The sequence below is a fragment of the Gallus gallus genome, chromosome 2, assembly GCF_016699485.2.
Source record: "Gallus gallus isolate bGalGal1 chromosome 2, bGalGal1.mat.broiler.GRCg7b, whole genome shotgun sequence".
In the NCBI taxonomy this organism is placed as follows: Eukaryota; Metazoa; Chordata; class Aves; order Galliformes; family Phasianidae; genus Gallus; species Gallus gallus.
In genome coordinates this window covers 50,329,057-50,353,713 of record NC_052533.1, presented here as the reverse complement: position 1 = coordinate 50,353,713, position 24,657 = coordinate 50,329,057, and the positions used below count along the sequence as shown (strand labels likewise).

General features: G+C 39.2%; 1 protein-coding gene and 1 long non-coding RNA gene across 4 annotated transcripts in view; both read right to left on the bottom strand.

The window, feature by feature from the left end:
• Positions 1–24,657, bottom strand: part of SUGCT (succinyl-CoA:glutarate-CoA transferase) — a 429,352-nt gene that overhangs the window by 57,862 nt on the left and 346,833 nt on the right. The window lies entirely within an intron of this gene.
• On the bottom strand, positions 1,408–24,338 carry LOC112531736. Its single transcript, XR_003073665.3, has 2 exons — positions 20,063–24,338; positions 1,408–18,264 (listed from the first exon to the last, which is right to left on the bottom strand). It is a non-coding gene; the product is annotated as an uncharacterized LOC112531736 (long non-coding RNA).

Here is a 24,657-nt window from a genome sequence, read left to right as displayed (position 1 = left end):
TCTTTGGAGAATTATATGATGTAGCTTATGTACTTTTAAAAAATTACTGTAATTTATGATTTGCATGTTTTATTGCCTTGTAATTATAATCCAACAGTGCCATCCACTGCTTCTCCAAATAATATTTGCATGGTGTTTCTTCCTGAAGTCATCTTTCATAAGTCACGACACTAATACTGAACCCTTCGGCTATGTATGGTATATATGAATGAGAGACCAGATATGGAAAAAAAAAAATTAAAAGCACAAAATCAAAACTGTGATCTGCTGACTCAAACTTTTCCCCATATATAATCATGTAGCAGATGAGAACAGAGTACCCCGTGCTGTGAAATGCCAAGTAATTCTTGATGACTCTTTGTGATCATTGTTTTGGATGATGGTATTCAGCAACCCAAAGCACCATAATCTTAACACTTAAATTTACTGATGTATTGTGTGACTGTATCAAGCAGATCTGAAGGTCTAAAAGGTCCCTTGAAGAAAGCAGCAAGCATGTTCCCAAAATACCACTAATGGTATCGTCTTCCCAGCAGGGAACCATAAAAATTCAGCTTGAATTCAGTCAAAGCATTGCTACTTTCTTGTGTTTCGTATGTGTCTTGTCATATTTTCGGTAGGGTACAGGGGTGCACATACACATACATATGCAGGTGTATATGTAGATACCCAGTGACAGTGATGAAAATACAAAGTAGTATTTAGGTGGATATATTTTTCAAATAGCTCTTTAAGTTTTGCTTCTAGCTCTGTATTTACCAGCTCAAGTAAACACTGACTGCTTGTAAGAAGTAACAAGTTTTGACTCAGTTTTGTTAGAGTTCCAAATACTCAGCTTCCCAGAAATTTTGGACAGACAATTAAAAATAAATAAATAAATAAAGGAAGAAACTGAAGTCTTTTGTGCCCTTTCTTGTTTCTAAAAAGCAGAGGAAAAACAATACATTAAACTAAGATTTACTTACTGCCTACACACCAAAGTATCTGTGAACCCATATTCCAGATCCCCAGTCCTATCACTTTTGATAAACCTGCACAAAGTGAGAACGTATGTAAATGGCCAAATGAACATTTCTCTTCTATGAAGAATCCTTACCACGTAGGCCTATGGAGGTTTTTGTGGTACAACATTAAAGAAGATACAAATCAAGCACTTGATGGTGTCAGAAAATCCAGCAGTTACCCACAGGACCAGGACCAGCTAGCAAAGCACATGATTACTTTTCATTTCGTGTTCAAGCTGGATCTGAATTTGAAGACCGTTAACTAAAACTGCATAAAACAACAGTGCTGTCCCTTCCATATAGATGTGGTGCTATAGTGATGTTATTAACCACAGTTCATAGAATGAAGCTTCTAAAACACTGACCATCTGGATTGAAAGAAAAAAAGAGAAAGAGAGAGATGATATTTTTATTTTTATTTCTTATTTTTTTTTATTTTTTTGCATTGCACTGTAAAAAAGCTCCCAGGCAGAAAACTGCAACTGGAAATGAATCAGCAGCCTTAGCATTAATAATGAACATCTAATACCTACAGGTTTATTCACTCTATGTGGACACACATGGACGTATACCATGTATCAGATTTTTTTTGAATGTCTTATTTACGATCTTCATATATGAACCCAAAAGTTAATTTCTTTGCAACGCATTATCTCCACTGTAATTCTTGACACCAAGAACAAGGATGTAAATGTACTATTTTTAACTTGTGTTGCCAAACCATTTCCTAACAAAATCCAACAGAATTATCCACAGTTTAAACTGTCTCTGGAAGCAACTCATATCAGGAGGGATTTACCAAACTTTGTCCTACGGAATGAGAAAGAACTTCTGGACATGTGCAACTGGGAGTAAAATGATTTAGTGGTAGTTTTTATTTTATAACTAAAAGGATCATGTTTATACAAGTATTACTTCTGCCAATACCTCCCACTACAGTAAATTTATCTAACCCTTGAATCATCAATAGCACATGAAAAAACTACAAACATCTATCTGTCCAATTCTGAGCCAAAACACAGGCATATGGACTGTTGTATATTCTGTCATCACGAATAAAGCATTGCGGTACGTTTCCTCTATTTATAGTTCAAAGAAATTAAAAAGAAAATCACAAAACGTTAAGTGTCAGCAAAGGGAGCTACAAAACTGCCAGGGCTTACACTTTTCATGACCACAACTTCAACATATGCAGTTAAAAAATAGTAACTCTGATTGACAATATTTATCGGTTCTGTTTATGCAAAGCTAAAAGGAAGACTTGTAATACACTGTAGAATGTCTGATCTGACACTGTGTTGTATACTTGGAAGGAAAACAGTAACAAAATCTGGGCAAGTTCAGTAGCTAAATGCACAGTTTATGACTGAGAAAACCCCTTCAGAACAAAAGCTTTTTTCCCTATCATGAACCAAGGCCAAAAGAAAAACATAGCATGTATATGAGAATGTAAAATTTTGTAAAATTGTTTCCCAAATATACAGACATATATATACACACGCCTAACAACTAATATAAAGCCTTTTATAAAGCTTTTTCAATCCCAAGGGGCCTCCCTCCCTTCTCTAAATTTTGCCAGACAGGCTTGTTGCCAGTCGTACAGATCATGATGTTACTCAGCCCCTTGCAACCAAGGCAGTGGCAAAATGCTAGGACAGCAGTGGTAGCAGGCACTCTAACACAGACAGACAGGAATCCAAAGGTCAAATCCTTAGATGGCCCAAGCTGGAATGGATCTCTTGATCTGAATAACAAGAAACTGAAAAATGAGCCCAACAAATTTCCACAGACTTTCAAAGATTCATGGAAAACATGGCTGGCAGCAATCTGAAGATATTATTCAGTGCATATTACTGACCAAAGGGAGGATCGGATTTCTCTAACCAAAAGCCATTAGCTATTAAACATAGTGGTTCAGGAACATTCTTCAGCTCATTCCTAAAATTTGTCAGAAGTCAGAGGGATGTAATGGGAAAGCTGCCCTGTTCTTATCTTTTTGTCAAAATACCCGCTGCTCACCACCACACATTGGGATAGGTGAGGCTCTGGCTCACCTGCTCACCTACTCCTCTCTCCGAAAAGACTCTGAAATAACCAGTTAAGCATACTCCATCCCTCTCCCTGCTTCTCAAGGTAATAAAATCAGAATCAAAACCTTCTATCTTTCAATAACCAAAAAATGCAAGAGCATATAAAATGCCACCCAAACAGCTAACAGAAAGCCACAGCAGACTGGTAAAAATATTGATTTATGCAAAAAAGAGACTACAAATCATTCATAAGAAGGTATGCAGTGTATTCACTATCAGATCCAGTATCCTGTGTTTAAAGGAGAATTTACAGTTCAGAGGAACAGACAGAAACAGTACCAAAGAAATTACTTTCTTTTTCCTTAAATATTGTGGTTTTATTCCCTTTTAATAAGTGGGAGAGCAAAACTCAGCTACAGATTAGCAGGGGAAGTGGCCTTGGGATCTGGCCTTTGTCTTGCACTGGCTGTACTTCTCCCACAGTGTAAGAGGCAGTCCAGCCTTCATCAAGAACGCAGATCCACAAAGTATTCACATGTGCTCGGATGGTTTTGACTGTGAAATATGCTACACGGCTATCCAATATCTGATCTCAAATGCACCAGCATTGGTCCCTCTGCTAAGAATCACATAATAGCATGACAATTTTACTTTGCATCAAGAGAATTGCCTCTTTCAAGACAGGCAGAGAAAGGCAATTCAAGGAACAACCAAATGCTTTCAACTAGCTCTGGAAATAGCCCCCAATGGGGTGGGTTCTATTCTTCCTTGCCATGTAGGCAAGGAATTCGTGGCAAAGCAAGCCACATCATGACCTTAGTGGCAGAGATGTCTTCTTGAAATCCATTACTCCATCAAAGGTCTTAGGCTGGAGAATAAACAGTATCACAAAAGAATCTCTGCACAATGCTGGACCCTGCGTTGTATAACTGTGCTTGCAACTGAAGGCAAATTAAGGATTTGAAGATTACTGTCTGCCCCAGTGCACAGGAATACTAATTTTAAGGAATCATTTTCACTCTTCAGGCTCCACTGTGTCTCTTCGTAAATGTTAAACTTCCTTTAGGTCAAAAGTGTGTGCTTGGTGTGGAATTTGCAGTAGGCTACCACCACTGTTCAGCCCATCTTTGTCAGACTTTTTCCTGTTTCTGTATCCAGATTTGCAGTCTCCACAAAGACCATGCAGGATCACTTTTTGATTACACAGTGACATGCATTTGTGATGATGCCTCATGTGACAACACCACAATGTAATGACTTTATTCTCAAGGTTAACATTTTAATTCAAAACACGTATTTCCTCCAACTTTTGCTGTGAGAAGATTTCTTTCTTGTCTATTGCTATTTCTCCAAGTATTTCCTGCCCCAACATACTTTTCTGTCTTGTAGCTGTCAATGAGGATCAAGTTTAAGCTTTGTAACAAAGCTACAGTGCATGAACCTGGAAATTACAGACAACATGTTCTTAAGCCCACACCTGTGAAATAGAGTGACTCCAAATGTGTTCTCTTTTCCTGGTCATTTTTTGAGTACTGTCCTCTAAGCTTTGGTAGACACTCTGCAGTGTTATAGCTGTGGGAGGGAATTTTTTTTTTTTTTGTATGTTAGAAATGTGCAGCCCTCAGGAGTTGAGTAATAGAAAAGGAACGGTTGCTCCTCTTCACGGTCTCAGGAGCTACAGAATCCCTCTTGCTTGCCAATTATTATAATTTTAGACAGTGATGCTATAACTTTCTCACACTCAGCTACCTTCTAAGGCAGCATTTTATGAGGAATGGAAAATTAATAACATGCTCTCTCTAAACTCAATAAAGGGTGTACACCTGTCTTTAATTTTGATTTAGTTTCATTTTTATAAAAGCTTCAACAATAAGAGAATATGATTAATTTCTAAATGAAATGTTGTCAGCTAACCATCATGACCAGAAGGAAATCATTGGAGCAGAACTTAGATTTGTTGCTTAAGGTTGTAAAGCATACAATAAATGGCTGGATCAAACACCAAAGATGTTTTTAATGATGTAGAGAAAAGGATGACAATTTTAAATTGACAATGGCCAATTATGTGTAAATTTCAAGAAACTTTTGATGGTGACAGGGGTTAAATCAAATACTAAAATGTGATTTCATGTGAAAAAGACTAGTTAAACCTTTGTGAATTAATGAAAAGAAGTTATTTAGGAGCCCCAGTTTCAGTTCTACGACTGAGAATTATGAGAAAACATGCACTTTGATGGTCTTTGCATGGTTTTAAAACATTCCACTTCCTCTGAGATGTTAGTGCATTTTCACTGGTAGAAATGTCATGAAATAATGTAGATGTTTGCCTTTTTCTCTATTTATTCTCTCATTTCTTCCCTGCTTAAGGTGAAAGAAGAACCATAAAGAAGATATTGAATTTTTCAATAATAATAATAATAATAGTAAAATCATTCTCCTTAATATGTATAGAAATGAATATACAATCAGAAAGAGGCACAAAAATTTCAGATGTGGTATACTGAAAATCTATTCTTTTAGCCTCCACAATTAAGTCTGGGGGGGGGGGGGGGGGGGGAAGCACAATGACACTTAAAAGAAATAGTGCTCAAAAAAAATTTGTTCCCACCAAATGCCTTTGTGAGTTCCATGAAGGTTGCTAGAACTTTTACTGGCTTTATCAAATTAATGGCACTGACGTTGTTAAGGAGGGATAACAGCTGCTCCAAGTTTAAGATTGCAACAGAGCCCCTATTGGAATCTCACTCTGGACCCCACAAAAACATTCCACTAAAACAGGGGGTTTCCCTTTCACAACCACAAGACAAATGGAAGAAGAAGAAAGATTTTATACAAGTAGGACCTACCATTGTGTTTCCTGTTTGGGTTGCAAAATTCTGGCGTTCTTTTTCACTGTAAGAAGTGACCAGCCTCTACATTCATGTTCAATGTCTAGTTTGCATTTTGTAGTGGGAAAAATGTAGTGAATCCATGTGACACAATGCAAATTTAGTCTTTGGTGTCTTTCCTACCAGGCTCCTCTTGCAAAAATCAATTCCATGGTATTTTCAGTTCCCCAGACTTACCCTGCTTTAATCAAGTGTCCTTAAAAATGAGTATTTAAGACACATCATACTGCCATCCAGTCCTTTTCTCCTATCATTTTCTCCCCAATCAGTTTTGAATTTCCTGTTCATTTGTGGCCAAATCTGTCAGAATAGTAGGTGCAGGCTGAGTGAAAATAGGCATGCATAGCCATTGTGGGAAAGGCTGCAGCAGATACCCTTCCCAAACATCAGAAGATGCAAACAGTGGACTCATGGAATGAAGGGGAGTGAGAAAGAGTCATTCAGAGAAAAGTAAATGGGAAACAAGACTCCATGGGCTGTGCTATTATGTGCAGTATGGAATCTGACCTGTCTAGTCTGCTGGTAAGTGATGTACATGCTTCTCCCCTGTACTTTACCATTAGGCATTGTTGCTTTGGCTTTTCTTGTGACGTTAAATGCAAGTCACAAGCTGCAGCGTGGTGGGTTTATTTATGCTTAACTAGAAAATCTGCCCAGAACCAAGACTTGCAATATTCCTTTTGAAGGGCTTGTGAAATATTGTTAATAAAGGTAATTTCAGTAGGTTGGTTTGAAAAGGCTATGTGTAACCCTAACACAGGGACCAAAAGACGGTATAAGTAGTAGCAATTTTACAGAAGAAGTTAAGATAAAAGGTAAGGCCAAGTTAAAAAAAAAATCATTAATCTCTACACTAAATCGCTGCACTAAAGGACAGAAGCAGGGCCAGACAGATTCTGCTTCTTTACATCCTACAGAAAAGCCAAGCTCAAGCTCCATCAGTATGTCCTGTGTGAACTGGCCCTCAACAGCACTCTCTTTCCTCTCTCCACAGAATGGTTTAAAAGGAAAAAAAAAAATTAGTGTCCTTTTGATCTTTTGGCTCCTTGCCTTGGCATGTCTTATGACTTCAGCCGGAACCTGGAAGAAGCATCTTCCTAATTAATAGCTCAGGAATTATTTCAGACTGCCACCCACCAGGACTGTTTAGCTGGATGGACTACGTGACCTTTCTGCTGCTTTCCTCCAGCCTCATCCCAGCATGCTGCTGTGACCTCTTTGCAACAGTGCCCACCAAACTCCTGTTTGCCCCAGGCAGTCTCCATCCTATAGTGACCCTAAAACAGCCTAAAAGAGCCTGCCACTACTCAGCTTCTCCAGTTTATTTGGACATTTTTATATGTACTTTTCCCATGCTTCAGACACTAGCAGTGCTGGAGAGTGATGCTGCAATGCCCTATTCCCTCTTGACATACTTTGTGTGTGGTTAGTAAACAGCTCCACATTCAAGACCTAACCAATGAACTCTTCCTGGGCCTCCCTTCCAAACTTTTAGACCACTGTTTCTGCTTCTAGCAAAGTGCTTCCACCTACAACATAACTTATAAAAAATGCTGTTAACATTTATTTAGAGTCTGTATACAAACATGCAAGTAGGATTCACAGACGGATATAAACCAGAAAATAATGCCTCAATGCATAACTTTATGGGTAACACTTCTGAATGAAAAGTGATTTTGATCATTTCTGGGTTTTCTGGGTGTTCATCATGAAGCATTTATAAGGACCCTCAATTTTTAGAGGGCTCTGGGAATCCGCATGCTGAAACACAAGCCCTTTTAAGGTATTTTTAATGGATCATCTGAAGAATAAGACATCCAAAACAATTAGTCACCTCAAAAAATCTTGACCATTTATGTAACATTATTTTTCTAGTTGTGAATAATTGACTGAGCTTGTGAACTCACACACTCAACTTCATGGCATTTCTTTGTAGGTTCATCTGTTTGTCTGTCACACAACAGCATGGGAATGCTGCATTTCCTCAGTTAAAAGTGTTGGAGACTATGCCAGATGCTCCGAGCCAAGGAAAACGAGAATGACAGTAATGGGGAACACAGTGAGCCTTCATCATTTGCTTGTTGCTCCCACCATGCTCTCTTAAGTCAAAGGTTTGGCTGACAACATTCATTAACACTTTCTGAAACAACAGTATCACACCCTCATAATTTTCCATTCCATCTTCCCAATAGAGCTTACTATGGCATCTCCCCACAAACATCTTGCTTTCCAATTGTAGGAAGGAAGTGGAAGGTGCTGGACACAAATGTAGGTCTTGGAAAACAGGCTGTGGGACATGGGTAGCAGAATAAATGAACAGAGTACATACTTTTTATGGAAATATGATTAGTGATCTGAGTGCAAGGGCAGTGGAGGAGGCTGGAGAAGGGGAGTGAGGAGGAGATACGCACAAGGTATCCCTCCTAATACAAAATATTAGTACAGAAGGATGAATCTGGGATGGAAGAGTTCAGACCTGGAGGGACAAACTGAAATAACACACTTTCATGCTATATGGAGTTCTGAAAACTACTTCATATTTCAGGTCAAAACTGACAACTTGGGTCACAGCATATAAAATTTTGGGATACATTACTGTACCTTCATGTTATCTGAAGAAGAACCAGCATTACATGAGGATCTACCAAGTGTTTAAGCTCATTGAATTTTTTCCATTTGTCATTCCATCTAAAACACACATCATGAGAGTTTTGAATTTGTAGAGTTCTTTCAACAGTGAGATAATTCTCACCTTGGCCACAAGTTTACCACCTTCAGTAAAGACAAACAAATGTATTTGCAGCGAATAGTGTTTTTTGTTCTATAAGGAGACAGAAAACAGCTTGTTGTTACAGGTTTAGTCTGGGAGTCTGAATTAGAAAACACAGTGTAGAGAACACGGCCACATACTTGACTTTTACATATTTAACAGATGTGCACTGAAGAAGATGTACCTAAGGTCTACACAACACAGAAGCTTACAGAAAACAAAACATGACAGTGCAGATGATTATATGCCCCCACTGATAATGTTGTCAAACTCTGGAACAGTGTGTACAAGTGAAAAGTTGATTGACAATCTTGACATTTTGATCATAGCAATAATGAAAACATACAGATGAACTCTCCATAAAGACTGTGCAAACATCTGTCTTGTCCACACAAATCTGATAAGTGTGTGTGCAGATGAAGAAACTGCATGTACAAGCTGAACCACGTAACCAGAAGAATTTCACAACAAATGGATGGCTTTACCAACATACTTGGCAGATGAATCAGAGATGTGTGCTTCAAACCTTTGTTTCTCCAGACTAATCCCAAGATGAACTGTGATTATACAGGTAAGAGGAATCTTTAGCTTTGCAAGTATTTACATATCTGTTTACAATATCGTGAAGAAATATGAATAAGATCTTCCTGTTAGGCTCCAGAAAGGACAGTATGCAACCTACCTGAATTGATAGCAATAAATCCATTAGGTCAGAAATTTCTATTTCTGTTCTAAGAAGATACTACTACTAATTAAAAACAAAATGAACACTTAGCATAGAATCATGCTGTTCTTTTAAGATATGCAAGATGTTCATTGAAATACCTCCTTTCTTGAAATGAATATACTGAACTGAGCACCAGATTAAACTTACCAAGCATGCTTTTGCTTCCAGCTCTCTATGGAGACTATACTGCCTCAGACACATATACTGCTTTTAAATAGATCATTGTATTACTGTCACAATTCAAAAATGGGGTCTAATTTCTAAAGACCTTTGAATTATCTGGTGCCTGCAGCTGGAGCGCTGCAAGCTCAGCGCTCTTGGAAACTAGGTTTGCCTACTGTAGGTGAAGAAACAATAGAACTAGTATCTAGAATAAAAAAACAGACTGGAGTCCATCGTAACACATAGCCCAACCCTCTCAGAACTGAAAGCCAAACATGCTGTAGCATGGAATCAGTGGTATCACAGGCAGCTGAAAGAGTGAACCCTCATTTCTGGTTGATCTGAGACTTACATGGAATTGACTGGATTGTGAGAAAGGACAAGCTCAGACAGCAATACCTTGTGTGCTTGCACCTTCTGCATTAGCAGTGGCAGTAAAGCACCCCTCTTCTTCATTAACTGTCCACCTATTTGCATGGAAATTATGGAACCATAAATAACAGAGATTTCAAGAGCTCCCTTAAATATTTTTGTAATGGTCAAAAGACTTGGAAGTCATGGGGAAAACAGACAAACTTCTTGGGGCTGAAAGATCTCAAAGTTTTAGGCTGGGATTTTGACAGGATACTATGTTTGAATCCCACTGGGATGGGAACAGAGTATCTGACTCTTTTGAAATACACAACGCTCTTAAACAAAAGACAGTGAAATCAAATCAATAATAGTTCTCTTTCTTTCTTTCTTTCTTTCTTTCTTTCCTTCTTTCCTTCTTTCCTTCTTTCCTTCTTTCCTTCTTTCCTTCTTTCCTTCTTTCCTTCTTTCCTTCCTTCTTTCCTTCTTTCTTTCTTTCTTTCAAGATTTGTTTCTTTCCAAAGCAGTGATAGGAATGATGCTTTGATACTGGTATGGCTGAAGATTTAGGGAAATAAATGTTCACTGTTGAGAGTCTGAGCCCTTATTTTTTCCAGTTCCACTGATTTGACATACTGGGAAGGGTTGTTCCACTGAAAAACTCATATCTGCCATTTAAGTACCAGTGATAATAGCAAAAGTATTATCAGCTGTTTTTAGCCTATTCCCTTCAGCCTGTAGAGCTGGCTGTAAAGGCATTGTATTTTACAGAGTGAAACTCTGGGAAATAGCCCTTCAGCCTTTTGACCACAGTTGTGTTTACATACGTGTTCAAGCCTGCATCTTTACTATTTCTTCTGCTTAACACTTATTCAACCCAACCAAGGGGAAAAGAGAAAAACATAACGTCTGCTCCACAGAGCCCAGCGTGTAACCTACAGCTTCAGATTCATGCAATAGCTGTAAACAGCCACCGTAGAGAGAAACGATTATATAACAAAGTTCATCTAGAGGATGAGTTCTAAAATAGTGGAAAGGAGGAGATGTATCTGAAAATCCTTCATAATGGAAAATGAACTCAGAAAAGGTGGAAACTTCACAAGGAGATGAGAAAATGTGAAATGAATACCCTTTGGTTCTCTGCCCCAGAACTCATCCTCCCTAGGCTTTGTTCTGTGGAGAGGAAGTAGGAAACAAAAATGAAAATATTTCTGGCATGAATGAAAGCTAAGAGAAAAGGAGGGAAGGGGGGCAGAGTGACTGCTAAAATTCCATATTTCCACATCTGCTTTCAATTATACTTATGTCAAGTCATTTTATTATTTGACGAAACCAATCCAAGGAATTAGACTTTTGTCGGATGCCTTGAAATGTCATTAAGTGCTCAAACACAAACACACACACACAAATAAAGTCAGGTTTTCCATTCATTGCAAACGTGATCACCAGCCTGGAGGGCAGCAGTAGGAGCACGGAGCTGCCAGCTTTCAGAACACTATCTCCCACCAACGCCAGGCAAGGCCAAGGCCTGAACCACGGCTGGGAGGCCATGGTGAGTGTGCTGGGAGCAGCAGGAGGAGAAAGAACTGTTCAGGTTGTGCTGGGGGGTAGGGGGATGGGGGTGGGGGGGGAAGTGTCCGTTTACAAGTCATAATTTTGTCAACAATCCAAATCTGGTTTTAAATTAAATATTAGCAATAAACTCAGAGAGAAAAGATTTCCAAAAAGCATGACAAAGGAAGTGCTAGGAGCATATGTCTTTTCAACAACTCAACAGATGTCTCTTTCCCCCCCAGTTATCCCAGCCCATCTATTTAAGGTTCTCTATACTTTTAAGAGCTGGAGTCCTCCGACTGCTGTTTGCATACTAGCTTCAGAGGAAATCCCCACAGACCTTCTGTTCCTTTTACACAACCCGAGGTATGGCTTCAGTGGAAGAGGGGGAAGTGTTCAACACCTTCTGAAAAAAATCAGACTCCGTGGATGTGCATCACACCAGATTCCCAAAGGTGTATACTGCCAAGGGTCAATTAGTCACTTTAAAAAGACAAAAACAAACAAACAAACAAACAAACAAACAAAAAACACTGCAGCAGCTCAAACCTCTTGTCTCTGGTCACTTAATTTGTGGCTTGTTTTAAAAAGCAGCGTTGCTTTACTGCTCAACAGGATTGTGATCTCTCATGATAACAGCTGAGGAAATAAGACCTGCATGTTTCTTCTGGCATTTTCTCATTTCAGGATCTGCAGACTTGGTGACGTGTTTTCACTCATCATGCTGACATTTTTGCACAAAATGCCCTGGCTTTTCAGTATCTTATCAATGAGGCAGCCAGAGGAATCCATCACCAACACCTATTTGGGCCATAAAAGATAATTCTGTTCCTGAAGGTTTTCCTTCCTCTGTTTTGCAGACTCCTTCATGAACACTTCTGCTTGAAGAATTTTTTGGCAGAATAATGGCAGGGATGGTACCTCTTATGTAATAGTCAATGGTTTCCAAGACGAGACTTCTCAACAGTCAAAAAGCTTTCTTCTATACATTTGAGTGTAGCCCATTTCATTCACCTTCCTCAGCAAGCATAGGCTGCAGTTTTTCTTATAGCAATACTATTCAGGCTTCCTGATCCAGATTTCCCTTCCGTTCCATATGCACTAGCTATACATACTGCAGTACCCATGCATTCAACAGGGCTCTTATTTTTCCTGCCTTTCCACACTGTGACCACTGGCATTTTCCTTCCAGTACTCTAAGCAATACTTCTGAAGGCCAAACTTCGACAGATGTGGACTGTGACAGAAAGATTGATGTCAACTGCTCAGCACATGGAACAATTGGGTTAACCACAGGCAGCAAAATATGGAGCTTAGCACATGATGCTGAAACATACCAGAGTGAAGCTGCCATCACACTGTGGTGTAGAGTCAGGAATTATTCAAAAGCAAGTCAGGTCAGGTGCCCAAGTAAGGGCACAAGTCTCCAAGGAACTACCTTATGTTGGACAGAAAAAGAGCCTATCCTTATAAGACTTCTGATACACCTTTTCTAAACTGAAGTGGACAACTCAAAGAAAAAAAGCAATGCATGGTGTAAGATGAAAAATCAGGAGAAAGATATTGCATTGATATGCAATTTCTATTGAGAATGAGAGCATTCATATATGGTCTAAGAATCTTAAGAATGAATAGTATTTGTAGTTGCCTCTGACTGTTGTTTTTATGGTTTGTTTGTTCTTAAATGCTGAACAAGGAGATATGAAGACCTATTCTAAAAAACGCACTGCTTCCAGGTGCCTCAGATACAGCAAGGACTTCAGTGTTACTTATAAGTTCAGTTCTTGAAAACATAGCTCCAGACCTAAGACTGCAATCTGACCTGCCAGAGATGCTCTAAAGTCTTCCAGGCAGACTGCAAACATCCACCCAAAGTCTTAAATATGATATCTCAAAGGCATGACTCATACTTGCTCAACAAATCTCAAAGTTTTTCACTAATCAAAAAAATATTGAAGATCAGAAAGCTGTTGCCATGCAACAACCCACCCAGTTTTGCTGATTGGAAATGTATAGAACAAATACACTTTTTTTCTCTTTGGGATACAACTTCTCATATATCCCCTCCCCCAATTTTAGTACGTATTCTTACATGTAAATTGTTATCTAGGCTGCAAAAATTTCAGGATAGAAAAAACATCCACAGTTCACACAAAAACATCCAGGCACTAGTAGAAAAAAAGTAAGCAATTGTTTTAATAAAAATTGCAAAAGATATCAGAAGTGGGGGACCAGGAATTACTTAGACACATGGAACAATTGGAAATCATTTACCATACTTGAGATGTTTGTGTGTTGCATAAGGCTGTCTCTGGTTACAAATACCATTGTTTTTGACGAGAGGAATAAAGGAGGAGGTAGCAATTTCTAATGCACTCTTACTGATCATGTTCATGCCATTTATCTCTGTTGAATACTGGATGAACAATGGTTAAAAGAAAAAGCACAGCTCGAGGATAGGGTTGAGACACTTCAATTCCAAGGTGACCTAAAAGCTTAGGCTGCAAGCAACAAAACAGCACACACAGAAAGTACATCTACACAAAAGGGAAAGGGGAAGATGAAGCAATATTAGCGAAAGGAGAGGAATAAAAATAGATAAATAATAATCTTTAAAATTCAGGCATAGAGTTCATGAGCTGAAGCCCTGGGTGGAATCATGGCCCTTAAGTGTCTGTTGGGTAACATGGCATCAAAGCTTTCTTTGGGACCAAACAAACTGAAGCTTTAAGGAAAAAAAATGTTTGTGGGTTGCATTTCTGCAATAATAAAGACATGACTCACAGAATGACTGTCAAAGTTATAAATTAGATGGTGATTTAGTGAGTTATCTCACACCTACCTTGGAATGCAGTCAGGAGGAAGAATGCTTTTAAAGGGACAAAAAAACAAAATCGCCATTGCATGACTGGAACTAATGGGGAACTAAAGTTACCATAAACATTTCTTGTAAACTCTTCTGAGTTTTGGTACACGGTATCACACTCACTCAAAAGTATGTGCAGGGTAGAACAGTTCTGAACTCCTCTTAGCAAAAATTTGAGCTCTCACTGCAAAAAGAAAAATTTAAACTTCAAGGTTAACATGCATTTGGATTCAAAGAGGTGTATGTGTTTTACTATGCTGGAGAAGACTCAATCTTCTGCCAAAATAAAGTTGTGTGGTTCAACTATGGTTACTGACACAAATGCTACAGCACTACTTTATTCCAGGTGAAAAGCTGTCCCATTCCCCTGCTGGCTTACTCCAAAGGAACCCCAAAAGCAATCCCCCAGGAAAACCTAGGTATGTCAGGAGAGCAGGAACAGGGAATGTGAACTAAGCAAGGAAAACATAAGCTGGCTGGAAGAAACCTTCTGCTCTCTTCTAAATCTAAGCTATTGCAGCCAAGAATTAAAGGGTAGTGATAATCTAAGAAAGATAAAGGAGGGAACAAGATATTTAGAAGGGTTTGACAAGAGGACAAATGTTTGCACAGGACACAGTTAATACTTCAGAGGTGGCTGAAGCCAGCCAGACACCTATCAGATGGTACAGTTTCAAGGATTTTGCCCTTTCAAAGTTACTATTCAGCATCTTAAAAATGAAAGAACTTGAGTAGCAATTTATCCAGCTTCTAGCCCTGTTATCTAAACTGTGAAATTAAAATGGGCCAGCAGGAGAAATGCTGAGGAACTGTGAAGAAAGCCTGACAGCAAGATGGAAAATAAAACCTAAAAATGCAGAGAACACCTAATTCTTTGCAAAATAAACATGCTCCCTTGTTTCTGTAACATATGGAGACATCAAAGAAACCTGGTGGTTCCCAATCATGTTTCGTAACAACATTGCTGCTTTGATTATTTATATGAGAGACTTAACTAAATTTACCTTCCACACTGCTCTCTTTAAGCCACTCAAGATCCATAAATTATGAATTAGGTTTTTCTTTCTAAGAGAGCAAGCCATTTGACAAAAGGTGCTGTTCCATAGTCTGTAGCAGCATCAGAAGGAATAAATCTCACTACTGCACTCAAATAAAAACTGTAGGTGCTGGCATCCTGATTGTCATTACTCGACCTTAATAAGCACACAAGGAGGTGCTCTTCTTCTGCATAACGTCAGTCTTGTTCTACTTGCTTGGGTTAGACCTTGTGTCCAACGAAATCACTGCATTCATTTTTCAGCCTGTTGTACAGTTTACCTACAGTACTCATGTGCAGCACTCCCTCACAGGCTGGACACCTTGATGCATTTAGCTCTTCAGTCTTCACTGGCTTATAGTGACGGAGTTTGAGTGACATAGTGGCCATCACACAGGAAACTGGGGAGCATGCAATGATCTGGACCTTCATGACCCATGCTGGAGACCACCAAACCCTTTTTCCTCTTCTCTAGCCCAATGAAAATTGAGCATTTATCTCGGAAGGCAGTCTTGCAAGACTTGGTTACCAGTCCTACAAGCAAAACATGACTTTTGCAAGTGCAGTTCTTTTCTGATGAGTCAGTGTAAAAGTGGCACATTGACGTTCATCAGATACATTCCCAATTGAACATAAATTCCTGCCTTCTATCACAGGAGCCAGGATTTCAGAGGTTGTTGATTTAGCCCTAAAATGTAGAACAACGTTACATAGTGTGAGGTAAAATTAATTATTCTTGTGTACCCATTTATGAACTTGATCTGTCCTACAGAAACCTTTAGGGTTGTCTGCACTTTTTACTGAATAGCAAGTAATATGCAAGTAGTATTCTATGTGCAGAAAAGATAGGCACATCAGCATTAAGCAAGGATTAACCAGTGTGATATAAATTCAGACATTAACTCATCCAGTGACAACATACTGATGCACTTATATCCCTGAAGATCTAGTTTTACACTCCTCTTAGTATAATTTCAGGTCTAAAATCTGATTTCTTTATTCTTACAATGTTCTTTTTCATGTTATAAGAAGTTGGGAAGACAAATGAAGATTTCTGCTAGCCAATCCATCAATGGAATGAGGATGCTGGTGCCAGTGAATGGGATATTCTGGGGCTCAATAGGCAGAGCTGAAATCAGAATCCAATTCATATATATATATAGATAGATAGATATAGATATATATAGGTGCATCCTAGACTGTTGCTATGGAAATGAAAGTAAAATCTTATGGTTATAAATTGCCTGCTGCCAATATAGTATCTAGTTTTCACTTGCACATAAATTTATTATTAAAAAGTCAGAGCCAGGCAAAGCCCAAACCTTGAACTTGCCTGGTGTATTTGGTATAGGCAGTTACAGACTGTAACATAACCTTGCTAGTTCAAGGGAAACACTTGTCAGAACAAGTATCTGGGATCTAGACTCTTCCAGTGCTTAGATTCAGATCTGAAGAACCAGCTCCTTCTCAAAAGGAAAATTGGAGACTTCACAGAAGGAGCAAGACCTTAGTTGGGAATGTCATGCCAGATGCTTTTCCCCTACACATCATCATCATTAGAATCACAGGCAGCCCAGGGGGCCTTAGGTTTATGGATATCACAGGTTAAGAGACTGTCAGCAAGAAGTTACTTCAGAGTGGCAAGCCCCACCCAAAGTTACCTATCACCATGTTTTATCTTCATGCCAGGCTGCTATGTTTTACAAAGGACACTTTCCTTCTTTCTCTATAAGATCAGCTTTCCAGGCCAGCATTCCTCTAACCTGAAAGAAAGTCTGGGTGATGCCAAGACAAATGAAGCCACCTAGTATGAAAATACTGGATATCCATCAAGGAAAGTGGGGGGAAGAGACATTATTTGCCCTTCTTTCTTCACCATCTGCACTCCCATTATCTGCACAACAAGTTATGTAATGCTCTGAGGCTGTTTAGATACAAGAGACATCTCCAATCCTAAAGTCAAGCAACAGCACCACTTACCTAGAAAACAGCATTAAACCAAGCTTCAGATGGAGACCACACTAGTGGAAGGGGTACCAGAGAGGTACCCTCTCCAGAAAGGGTTCCAGAGGGTTGGCGCGTTTTTTGGCTCTTTTTTAAGTGTTTTTCTACCTCACCTTCTGCATTGCTTTTCTAACACAGCAGCTTGTTCCCCAGAGAGTCCATGCAATTTTATGATTCCTAAGAGGTAAAATTTCCTTTTTCTGGTCACCGTATCTTCTCATCCAAACACAATGTCATGAACAAAAAGGCAGTTCTATTATCTGATCCACTAGGAAAAAAAACAGTGGTGAAACTCTTAGAAGTTCTTCTTCAAAAACAGAAACATCGAAGATAACATTTTCTGTAGCTGTTATGTATAACGCTACTACAGTAAAGCAGTAGAAAATCTGAGAAAAATGTAGAGACGACAGAGGTCATTTGGGTAAAAGAGGTATTCACAAACATTACCAGTTTTCTGAATTGTCCCCTTACAAGAACATATGGAAGAGCAACAGTTTTGGATTCAGCCGAAGTCCTCCTGGTATGGACCAGAGGCTCACTCCACAGATTCCCATACAGGGAAGCACCTCAGGAGAATACACAGGACCTGGCCTAAGTGGGGTTTCTTCATTCAGACCAGAGATATAACAAACAACAGGCTTCACATGCCAGGTAGTTATTCTGACCACCTGGCCATTCTCAAGAAAGATTCTCAGAATTTCTCTTCTGGGAACCACTCTGCTCTGCCAATGAGAAATTCATTGAGTGTCCGACATCCCAGATGAACACACCAGCCTTTGGTGCTTCTAGAGCACGAGATTTCTGTCTTGCCACTGGGAGTAAAAGCTGTTCTGAAAGGCTTTGGTTCCATTCCAGTGAAGAAGAAGAATTATCTATTGAAAAAAGAAAAAGTATACTGAATATTTTATTAAGAATGAAAACTGAATTTTCTTCTGCAGTCTTATCTTTCTACCTGGGCCAGCTTGAGCTATCCTACAGTATAATTATTATCATTTTTACAAATAGCACTCACAAATCTTATATAGATAAAGTAAATAAGTTGGTTGTTCTGAAAGTAATGTCTCCTATTTATTTCCATGGAAACTACAACAGATATAAAGAACACACTAACACCATTTGATAAAGCAAATTCTCAGCTAGTAAACACTATTTTTCAACACAGTCACCACAATTAGCTCTGAATTTTCACCAGAGATGAACAAGAGCCCGCACGCTGTGCTTGCAAAAATTTGCACCAGTGGAGGTGACTCATTGTCACTGTTGCCTCTGCTGAAATGCAGTGCCCAGCACCTCACTGTGCTCTCATCCACTGTTTGGTCTCCATAAACATTCAGCAAGTGTCAATGAATGTGAATGGATGCCATTATTTCTGCATGGAAGAATTCAGCGATCCATCTTTGCTTCATACACACTTCCATGTCAGACAACATTTGGTCTGACTGTTTCTCTGCTGCCATCTGTCACACAAAAATAAAATATAATGGAAATACTGATGGGAAGATTCAACCTCCACTGCTAATATGCCACAAACATCTGCCTCTGGTGTTGTGGGCCACCATAATAAAATAGGAGGCATTACTTTTAGAGCAGCCCTCATATATACTCCTGTAAATAATTACATAGGAAGTAGTCAGGTATCTCAGCAGGGTTGTTTGTATAAGTACCTGTATGCATGTAGATAGGCCACAACCCCATTTTAACTCATGGAATTTAAAATCTGCCACTACATAACAATGGACTAAAACATGAGGCAAATGACATGAGCTAAGGATGGAGTAACAGCTTTTACACTCAATTTCCTGGCTTTCCTTGGTTTGTGTCACACCTTTAATGTTATTTCAACATTGCGCTTTGTCCTCTAAATTAAATGTACAGTAGGTGTTTTGTATTTAATTTCCTTACTGTTTTTTTTCCTCCTAAAGGAAAAAGAATGGAAGAGATTCATGAAAGGTTATAAAACACATATTGTGTACCAGAGAGGCTGGAGTAGCTCTTTTGGAGCCTTTTCATTCTCCTGGGAAAATATGTAATTAGGTAGTTTTTTTAACATGTGTATTATGTACTGAATTACATGTATTTATACATTTCTCAAAGGAGTATTGCTTACACAATGGCCCGGAGCAACTCTTTTGGAGCCATTTGGGTCTGACATGCAACTATGTACTTAAGACTCGTTTATAGTAGATTTTGTTGTGCCTGCATAGTAACTTTTTATTTTTATTTAAGATTAATTTCAAGGCTTGTGAAGGGTGCTGCATTGACAGACCTGGAGACTGCTGGCTTCTGTTTACTTACAGAATGGGAAAATGGGGGTGATGAAGGTGTGGGCATCCTCAGAAAACCCCCTCCAAAATTAACTTTATTCCTGACTTCAGACACTTCCCAAAGTAGATGGCACATGATTCTGATTCCGCCTGAAACTTGACTAATACAAAAAATAATTTCACATAGCCTGCTAAGTATTTGCCATCTGCTAATCCAGAAATCATTTCATTTTCTTTTCATATATATATATGTATATATATAAAGAAACAAGAAAACAAAAAAACACCTTAATTTTGGAAACAGATTTCTGTAGCCATTTATGTACCTTAAAACAGACATAGGCGCCCAATATGACTATGAAAAAGGATACTAGATATATTTGTATCCTACCAACATAAAACTTACTGTGCTTTTTAATGTCAGAAAGAATTTAAGGATTCTGTGGCTTTTTTTTTCTTTTTTCTTTTTTTTTTTTTTCTGGAAGAGAAGAGAGTATAAGCCAAAATAGTTTTCTCCTCTAATCATAAACAAATAAACTCCCTCCACCCCCCAAGTACAGTACAGCTAAAATATGACTTAAAGAGATACTGCCAAGAAAGCAGGGAGTCAGCTGTAATGTAAATGCAGAGATAAATATATTCCTAAATTACCTATAGTGCCAAGGAAGAAAATGGCTTGCCCTGAAGGAGATAAAGTGTAGTCAGCATGCAGTAGTGATGGACAAATAATAGACATTAATACCTATTGGAATTTAAAAAAAAAAAAAAAAAAAAGAATAAATTAAAAGTTTACACCAACATCCAAATGAGTTTGATCCTCCCCCAGTGTAATCTCATTTTGCTCAGAGCTTTTTGTTTTGTTTTGATACTTTAGAAGTTTGTGTTGATTTTTCTTTTTAACTAGTCATATTTAAACCAAAGTATCAGACACTATTTTTTCAGAAATGTTAAAGTAATCATACTTCTCCCCAGTTACAATTTTCATTTAAAAGTACTAAAATAGACTTTTTCAGTTCTTTCTCTTCTTCGTCACAACATAAAGTAGAATTTTGCCCAAACTGTGAAGAACTTTAAAATCTTACCTTTTCTCATTAACACCAGGCTGTGGAGGACCAAGCGAGAAGGGAGGTTAATGATGGAGGTCAGTACCAGAAGTTTTTTATGCTGTCAGAACAGTGCTTTCTGGAGCAGCAGTAGAAGTGCCACACATTTTTCTCACTGCTGTCCATCAGTAGAGTTGCTTTTCTGTTTGCAAAACAGTAGCACCCCAAGGACAAGGAAATCTGCCCTGCCTTTCCCTGTTTCACGTTAGGAGAACATTTAGGGAAAAGTAATCAAACAGCATGGAAAATGACTATAATTGACACATCACTGCCCTGGTACCACCATCATCTCTTTTTAAGGTTGTGTTTAGCTATGCTTTTTGCAGTTTAATGCTCAGAACAGAAGGTACCTTTGTGCACAGAATGTACAGATTTCAGTTACAGCTGACTCAAATCAAAGCTACCAAAGTACTACGTGTCAATCTGCTTCCCTGGAGGCTATTTCTGTGCCTCCTTCAGCTTTTTCTCCTCGGCTCGTTCTTGCAGTGAAGAAGTCCAAAACCAAGTCTGCATGTACATATTCGTTAAGTTGCAGAGAAGAGTTCCTAAAATATCACTGATAAATGGAGGAGTGTACCTGGAAAGTTTCAGCTCAAATGGCCAAAGGTGTAGAAAAGAATATGTAACAGAATATAGCAGGTGTGACAGGCATCATGCCGGGCTGAAAACTGTGAGCCTGGAGTCCTGGAATCATCGCGCCAGCCTACAGATCCCCAAACCCTCGATGTTTCCGTTCCTTTACCTGTCAAATGTGCATCATAGTGCTATTCTAGCTACAGTATAGAAGGAAATGTGTAATCATGAACATCAAATTTAAAGGTTGTATGAATTTTTAGCAGCAGCAAGAAACAGTTTAAAGTTAAGAAAAGTCCTTTTTCTCAGTACTCTACTTTTGAGATACTTCTGACTTTTCCAGTCAGGAGAGCTACCTTTCTTCCTTCAGACTGCATGATTGTAAGTCCAGTTTTATATCCCTTTCTCTCCAGATAAGCCTTACTGATATGACAGCCGCAGAGATATGTCAGTTAGGCATTATGGCCATCAACACAATTCTGTACACAGGCATAAAGGGCGCTGGAAATTTCCCCAGATCCTTCAAGGACTTTATTAACACGGCCATAATTTAACACTAGTGTCTTCATTTTCAGCAGAAGGCTCTTCTGAGGGTGGGAGACCACCACCAGCTGCAGGACCTTCCCTCTACCAACACAAAGGACCAGAAGGAAGCCACAGCCATGCCACCTGGTGCTCTGTGGGCACTGGCACCATGCAGCACAGTCCCTCTCCTGGTCCACAAAAACTATTGTCCCACTGGACAGCGTTCTCAGGACCTCACTATACTGGAAATCAGGCAGTTTCTATCCTTCAGTTTTGAACCTATTCAGCGCCAAGTTTATGCCCACTTGTTCTTATGCAAATATTGCTCTTGGGCTTAAACAGCTTTTTCCCCCTCTCTGGCATTTAGCCCTGGATGTATTTATAGAGTGCTGTCAAGTCCTCTCTCAGCTTTATTTTGCTAAACTAAACAAGCCAATCTCTTGGTGTCCCTTCCCATAAGATAGGCTTCGCAATCTTTTAATATCCTTGCTAAACTTTCCATACATCTGTTCTAGCTTGAATTCAACTTTAACAGTTATTAAAAGAAGTATGTAATATTCTAAATGAAGTTTCCTGGTGTTGTGTACAATAGTGTCAGTGACATGCCCAACATATTTTGCTTCTCTGCAGTTTTATTGCTGTTTCATAGCTACTATACCACTAGCTACTTTAGGATGGACAGAATTACTTGTGGACGTTTAGCCCTAGAGAGGCAAGCAGCACTGTGACCTTACAGAGTTTCCAGTCCCTAGCAGTGCAGCTCCCTAGCAGGTCAAGGAAGCAGCCTCTTCCTCACATCTGTGCTGCAGATCTCAGTGTTATGGCCACCACCGACTAAGAGATCAGAAAGCAAGATGCTCCACTGAGGCTGACCTTTTCTCCCACACAACCCACTGTCCAACTCATAACATCTTAGTGTACAGCATTTGCTTTTGTTCTGAAATTAGAAAAATGCTAAGTTATCTTCATATACCAGGCCTGATTCGCCCAGGGCCACAGATTCAGACAGTAAGCAGCTCAGCTCACTGCCCTCTGCAGAGGGGACCACAGCCTTTTACTGTTGTGCTGACATTCCAAAGGCTGCACTCGTGCTGCCCAGCCTCCTAGCATGCTTCCTTTCAAATCACAGCTGAGCTGCAGTCACCCTGCTCTCAGCTGCTGCATACCAAAAGAATAACCCCCCAAAATACTCAAACAGTCAAATCAAATAAAAATTGTGCAGAAGCAAGCAAGCAGCATGCTGTTTGTGTCACTCTAACTGGCTGTGACAGCTAGGCAACATGAGCAGGGTAGCACGCAGCATGCAGACACCCCATACTATGGCAGCAGGACAAACCTGAGAGCTACTGATGGTCACACCACTCTGCCTGCCCCACAGCAGTGCTCAGCACCTTGCAGCATTTTGCCAGAGTCGCAGTTTTTGTTTTCTCCCTCCCCAGATGCCACTCTGAAGTCAGTGCCCAAGCGGGCAATCTCAGCATCAAAATACGTGTAGCCACCCCCATTCTGTGGCTCTTAAGCATCTCATGAGTATTTAGCACGAGTAAATATTTCTTCAAGCATCCTCAGTCACTTAACTTTTCTTACACATGTCAAGAATATGAGTGTGTTAACATAACTTTCTAGACGTTTCTTCGTATTTCATACTACTATTCTCCCTGTGCTGGTGACAAAGGATGCTCCAACCCAACATGCTGTCAACATCGGGACAGCTGCTACCTGCAATCTTGCAGCCTGTGGCTCTGAGGAGATAAAGGATGCAAGCAGCTAATGGTAGGTAGGAGATAGCATAACAAGAAGAGATAGTAAGGCTCTGTAAATTAAGAGTTATCAGCATAACTTGACATAGTCACTATTCGATAGTCCATTTCATTTCATGGCTCTTTTCCATTTCATCTCATCCTAGGAACAGTTTATGGAATGTAGCTTCTGCAGTACATACACCCTGGGTTTTCCACAGATGTGCACAGACACAGTGTCAGCACAATTCCCCATTATCCTTGCTGGTTTTACAGGCACATATTTTTAGTAGAAGGAGTTAAAAGTCTTTCTGACACACATTCTCTTTCATGAACAATGTAATCCTCACATTAGCCTTAAAAATATACCAACAGTATGATAATACTGATTGGAGCTGGACTTTGCTCTCAGGTTAAAAATCCCTCCTTATCTTCCCATTGAATTTCAGCTACAAGCATCCACCCTTCTTTTTTCACACATACAGGTCATTTCCTCAATACACAGACCACCTTCTTCTCCTAAACATTTGGAAAGCTTTCTCACATTTTAATGGCTCAAAAACAGATTCCCACTCATTTGCTGGCTCTCTCAAATTTGTAATCTCAAATGCACAGTCCCTGGTCTTGAAAACATATTGAAATATATTGAAAAATATTATAAAGGCATAAAAGATTAACACATAAGTTCAAGGCAGAACTAAAAAGATCATGTGGGCCTTGGTTCTGCTCTCCTTATTTTAGCACAGCTGGACTTCTTTAAAGTGTAACTTTAACTTTCAATTTCAACATCCCTTTAATGTTTTACTAATGTTGCATCAAGTTGTGTAAATAACTCTCATTTTTTATTCTTAGAACACATGAAGCCATTCCTCAAGAAATTCAAAGAGTCTGCTGGATCACCAATTCAGCAGCAGTATCTGGTAAGCAGAATTCATCTTGAAGTCCTAAACTCTCTCATCCATTCAAGTAGGTTGTGTTAAGCATAGCACTGCATTAGCAGGAACTTTGCATTTCCACAGCAAGACAAGGTTGCTCAAGCCCCACTACTATATGCAAACATA